Source organism: Sceloporus occidentalis, unplaced genomic scaffold (assembly GCF_023333645.1).
Source record: "Sceloporus occidentalis isolate IW3139 unplaced genomic scaffold, rSceOcc1.0.p SCAF_7, whole genome shotgun sequence".
Lineage (NCBI taxonomy): Eukaryota > Metazoa > Chordata > Lepidosauria > Squamata > Phrynosomatidae > Sceloporus > Sceloporus occidentalis.
This window is the reverse complement of record NW_028316987.1, coordinates 1,613,052-1,619,461: the sequence shown is the minus strand read 5'-3', so window position 1 is coordinate 1,619,461 and position 6,410 is coordinate 1,613,052.

Here is a 6,410-nt window from a genome sequence, read left to right as displayed (position 1 = left end):
ACATGGAGGACATGCAAGAAATTTGATGATTTTTTAAAAAATGTTAATATAAATGCATGTTTCTTAGGCATGATCAAAATGGAGGACATTTTGCCATTACTCCTAGACAGATGGCAGAAATGTACTTCCCTTTCTGGCCAAGCCATCCCCCTCCATTCCAAAACACACACGAAGCACATTTGGGCATTTCAATGGGTCTTCATAAGTTGGAAAGGAGCTGAAGGTACACAACAACAACAACAACAACAGAGGAGGAAGAAGGGGGAGGAGAAAAATGAATGAGAATGAGAAAGAAGAAAAGGAGGAGAAAGAAGAAAAGTAAGAAAAAAAAATAAAAATAGGAGGAGGGGAAGAAAAAGAGGAGGAAGAGGGGAAGAGGAGGAGGGAAAGGGGAAGAACAAGAGGAAGGGGGAAGAAGAAGCGGAGGGGAAGAAGAAGAGGAGGAAGAAGAGGAGGAAGGAGGAGGAAGAGGGGAAGAAGAAGAGGGGGAGGAGGAGGAAGAAGAGGAGGGAAGGAGGAAAAGAAGAAGAGGAGGAGGAAGAGGGGAAGAAGAAGAGGAGGAGGAGGAAGAGGGGAAGAAGAGGAGGAGGAAGAGGAGGAAAGAAGGAGGAAAAGAAGAAGAAGAGCCCTCCACAACTGCCATCTGCTGGCCTGAGAGGGAGTTCGCCAGGCAAGTCCAGCTCCATCAGGACTAGCCTGGAAGAAGGAAGAGCCCTCCCTCCAATCCATCTGCCTTGGTCCAGGCCTTAGAGCAGGGATAGGCAACCGTTTTGAGCCGGGGGCCGGGTTGCTGTCCCTCAGACAACTGGGGGGCCAAAGCCAAAAAATAAATAATTAAATAATTTTTTTAAAATTTAAATAAATAAACCGGGACAAATGTAGGACAACATTTTCAAATGGTGGACACTTTTTTAAAAAAAAGTGGAGGACACGCAAAAAAGTTTGCTGATTTTTTTAAAAATGTTAATATAAATGCATGTTTCTGAGGCATCTATAGACAATTGCCCCCCTTGCCCCTGCGTGCGAGAGGCCAAAGGCCCCGGTGGCAATTGGCGGCAGGACCGGGCTGGGGCCGGTCCCAAGGCCTTGCCGGGCCGCATCCGGCCCGTGGGCCGCAAGTTGCCTACCCCTGCCCTAGAGGGAGAGAAGAACCACTGGACCTCATCCCCTTTCCCTCCATCATTCCCTTCTCCTTTTGTTTCGTGTCTTTTAGATTGTAAGCCTGAGGGCAGGGAACTGTCTGATTAAAAATAATATTGTAAGCTGCCCTGAGAGCCATTAGGGCTGAAGGGCGGGATATAAATACCTAAATAAATAAAAACATAAAGGAGGCAAAACCAGCAGCAGAGAGTCCAAAAAGGCTGGCCAAAGACACTCCTACTATTGTTATTGTATAATAAAAAATGGTTATATTAAATAGTAATTTCTGTGTTCATGCACTTTCCTGTGATTTTTATTCAAACCTTCTGACTTCCCAATTTCTCAGCTGCTTTTAATAATGTACCAGTTTCTATTTTCCCCCCTTTGTCCTCAGCTTCTTTCCATTGCAAATGATCCCAGTTATCCCAGTTAATCCTTTCCCTTCCCACTTTTTGGAATCATCTGTATTCCTGCACGGCCAAAGAGGGTTGGTCTATATGACCCTTGGTAATAACTTCCAGTTCTAGGATGCTATGTATTCCTGCATGGCCAATGAAGGTAGGCCTATATGGCCCTTAGTAGTAACCTCCAGCTCTAAGACCCTATGTATTCTTGCACGGCCGAAGAGGGTTGGTCTATATGACCCTTAGTAGTAACTTCCAGCTCTAGGATCTTATGTATTCCTGTATGGCTGAAGACGGTCGACCTATATGGCCCTGAGTAGTAACTTCCACCTCTAGGATCCTATGTATTCCTGTACAGCCGAAGAGGGTTGGTCTATATGACTCTTAGTAGTAACTTCCAGCTAGGGTTGCCATAACTGTCAACCTCCAAACCGGGACAAATGGGCAGAAAATGTAGGACAATGTAGGACAAAATTTAGCCCCAAATGTAGGACATATTTTTAAAATGGAGGGCACGCAAAAAATTTAATGATTTAAAAAAGTATTGATATAAACTCATGTTTCTTAGGCATGCTCAAAATGGAGGACATTTTGGCATTATTCCTCGACAGATGGCAGAAATGTACTTCCCTTTCTGGCCACCCCCCCAAAAATTCCAAAACACACACAACAACACAAGTCCAGGCATCCTTAGCATTTGAGCTTAGATAGACAGGCAGCCCCTTGAGCCAGCAAACTACATATTCCAAGCCTTCTTAGCAATTCCCCCCTTCCTCCTTCTCCTTGCCCCCTGCAAACCCCCCAACCCTCACCCCCTCTTTTCCCTCAGGTACAGTATATCTCAACTTACTATAAGGGGGATTTGTGGGTCACTCTTTTTCTTTTTCTTTTTGCATGGGGGCAAAGCCCCCAGAAGCCCTGGATCCTTGAGAAGAAGAGGACGGGGGCTTGGGGGGGGTAAATAGATAGAGGTTTAGATAGAAGAGGTTAAATAAGAGCGTTAGAGAAAGAGGGGCTAGCGAAGGGAGGCTAAGAAGAGAAGAAAAAATAGGGGAAGGGGAAGGAAGAGAGATAGCTTGCTGGCAAGACTCTTTTCTGCCCTCGGCCCGCGCAAGGGACCAAAGAGGAGACACTCCTCCTCTTGAGGCTGGCTGGCAAATAGAGAATGGAATAGAATCACAGAACTGTTACTTTTTCACAGATATTCACTAGTCACAGTTTGGAACTGTGACTGGCTTGAAGACTAAACTGTGATTTTCAGTGACTGTGATTCATTCTGTTACTGAGCTCCAAACTGTGATATTCACAGAACTGCTACTTTTTCTGTGACTGTGATTCATTCTGCTACTGAGCCTCCAAACTGTGAACTGCTACTTTTTCTGTGACTGTGATTTCATTCTGTTACTGAGCTCCAAACTGTGATTTTCACAGAACTGCTACTTTTTCAGTGACTATGGCGGGTTACAGACCGCCATTTAGTACGTATTCTATACATACTAGGGTTAGGAAGGGCCGGTGCTTCCGCACCCCCCCTAACCCTAGTATGTATAGAATACGTACAAGATGGCGGCGCCCTGTTCATACGGGTGCTGCCATCTTTACATATTGGACGCTGTGCGTCCGAACGTGTCGCGGCGCTAATGACGTCGCAAATGCGCCCCTGGCGCCTCGCCACGTCATTAGGGCGCCGCAAGAAGAAGCTCCATTTTGGAGCTTCTTTTTTGCTCCGTAACGGAGCTGCGCGGTTTGGCTGCGACGGCTCCCAGAGCAAACAGCGGCGGCGGCAGACCGCCTCAAAGTGGCGGTCTATAACCCGCCTGTGATTCATTCTACTCTCTTGAGTCTTGAGCTCCAAACTGTGATTTTCACAGAACTGCTACTTTTTCAGTGACTGTGGCTGCATCCACACTGCAGAAATAATCCAGTTTGGCACCACTTTAAATGCCATGGCTCAGTGCTATCTATGGAATTCTGGAAACTTTAGTTTTGTGAGTGAGACATTTAGTCTTCCCTGTCAACAAGCTCTGGTGCCACAACAAACTACAAATCCCATGGCACTGAAAGTGATTGAAACTGGATTACTTCTGCAGTGTGGATGCAGCCACACATTCTGCTCTTGAGCTCCAAACTGTGATTTTCACAGAACTGCTACTTTTTCAGTGATTGTGATTCATTCTGCTACTGAGCTCCAAACTGTGATTTTCACAGAACTGCTACTTTTTCAGTGACTGTGATTCATTCTGCTACTGAGCCTCCAAACTGTGAACTGCTACTTTTTCTGTGACTGTGATTCATTCTGCTACTGAGCTCCAAACTGTGATTTTCACAGAACTGGCTGCTACTTTTTCACAGATCACTCAGGAAGCACTGAAATAACAGAAAATCACTGATTCAGTCCTTTGTAGGTAAGGTGCTTCCACCTTCCAGTCACAAGACAGAGTAACTACTACAAACAATTCTGTGATTCTGGATCAGTAGCAGCAGTATCACTCTAGTGTACAGATCACAGAAATCACAGAAAATCACGGAAATCACAGAAATCACAGAAAATCACGGAAATCACAGAAAATCACGGAAATCACAGAAATCACAGAAAATCACAGTTTTGAATCACAGATATTTTAAAATCACAGTAACAGTTTTCACTGATATCTGTAAATCACAGTTATTCCATTCACTACTGGCAAATGGGGAGAGTGGAGCTGGAACAGCCCTGCCTCCTCCTGCTAGCAGTCACAGGCTCCTGCAGCAGGGGAGGGCTGTCCAGCCATTGGCCAGCCACCCTGAAGGGCAGGAGCTCCTGCTCAGCCCTGCGCGTCGCCGCGCAAGAGCACGCAGGGCCAGGGCAAAGCGAGGCAGGCGGCGAAAAGGCTGCAGCAGCAGCCACAGCAGCAATGGCGGTGGCGGCTGCAGAACAGCCGCGGTTGTTGCGGCGGCGACGGCAACCAGCTCAACCCGGGGCAAAGAGCCAAACCGGGCCGTGACCGTGCCAAGTGGCCAAAAATCGGGTTTGTCACGGCCCCAGGGGGTTATGGCAACCCTATGTATAAGTCTAGAAATTTTAGTTCAAAAAATTGATCCAAAAAGCCTGAGTAGACTTATCCATGGATCAAAGTACATACTGTAAATACTGTGTCTTAACTCTTACCAAAAAGAGGAACCATCCCCTTCTCTGAGCAGAGTGGCAAAAGGCAAAAGTTTAGTCCATCCCAGAAGAAACTAAAAGAAGCATCACCCCTCTCTATTTTAATCCAGTATGGTGCCACTTCTGGCCTTTTTGAATGTCTGGGTGGGAAAATAAAAGTGTGCTTTGGAATAATTTTCCTTTCCTTCATCCTCTGCATCCTTCCTTGCATGCCCCTAAGTTTTACCCTCAACATATATGGAGATTATATAAAAATCCATAATTTTGGCCCCAAAACCAACCCTTGACTTACGGTATATGTTCATGTATAAATCTAGAAATTTAGGTCAGAAAAATTGACCCAAAAAACTGAGTTGACTTATCCATGGGTCAATGTAAGTACTGTACTGCATCTCAACTCTTATTTAAAAGAAGAAACCATCCCCTGGTGAAAAGCAAGAGTATAATCTGTCCTGGAAAGACTGATCCCCTCTACTCTCATCCATCCAACCTTAAGAGTCATCACAAAGACTTATGTCTGCTGGAATCTAGAGCCTTTGATATATGCCTCTAAGTTTTACCCTTGACTTATCCACAGGTCATAGCAAAATCCATAATTTTGGCCCCAAAACTTGCTCTCGACGTATACACGAGGTCATCTGAGAGTCGAGTATATGCTGTATTCCAAATGGATATACATTTCAAATAGCAAAGTTTGATTTTGCTGTTTTATGTAAGGGATACCTTTCTACTATACCATTGTATTTAATGGCACTTGAGCATACTTGGATTTTGGTATCCAGGAGGGGTCCTGGAACAAAACTCCAGCAGATACCAAGGGCCCACTGTACTGTATTTTCAAGGCTGGAGAGAGAGACTGAGGGTCTGTGAAATGGCAAGAATTCAAGAGTGGTGCCTGGCCCAAATTCACATCTCCCGCCATTTCACAGATCCTTGGGTTTCTCTCCAGCCTCACCACTGGTTGATTCACTACTTGTGTTGTGTATGAGACACAAGGCTGGAGAGAGATTAAGGAACTGAAAAATGAACAAGCAGGAGTGCCACAACCACAATCTTGAAGCATCTGGCAGCAAAAGGTTTTGGACATTTTCAGATTTCTGGATTTGGGTTGCTCAACCTGTATTAATTAAAAGCACTCACCTCTGATCCAAAGCACACTGCAGAAATAATCCAGTTTGATACTACTTTAACTGTCCTGGCTCAATTCTACAGAATTCTGGGAATTTTGTGAGACATTCAGCCTTCTCTGTCAGAGAGCTCTGGTGCCACAATAAACTACATTCCCAGGATTCCCTAGCACTGAGCCAGAGACAGTTAAAGCGGTCTCAAAGTGGATTATTTCTGCAGTGTGTTTTGGACCTCTGTTTTAATTCAGTTTATACAGTGGAAGTTTCCCAATCCACTACAGATGCTTTGAGTCTGACATGGGAGCAAAGTGGAATTATGAAGATTCTCTAGCCAGTTGGTTGTGGACTGGTTCCCACTTGTCCTTAAAAATGTAAGCAAACCAACAATTATCAATCAATAAATAATATGAAAACGACTGCTGGCATCTACAAAAGATGGACATTAGCTCCCTCTCGTGTTAAAACCTGGTCATGGGGAAATCTCCTAACATTCCCATTTTCCTGTTTTGTATGACAACTTGAGTAACAATAATGTACTGTTCTGCAGCTATTCTAAAAATAAATAATAGCGTTTCTTCCTGGAAGAGGAAGTGA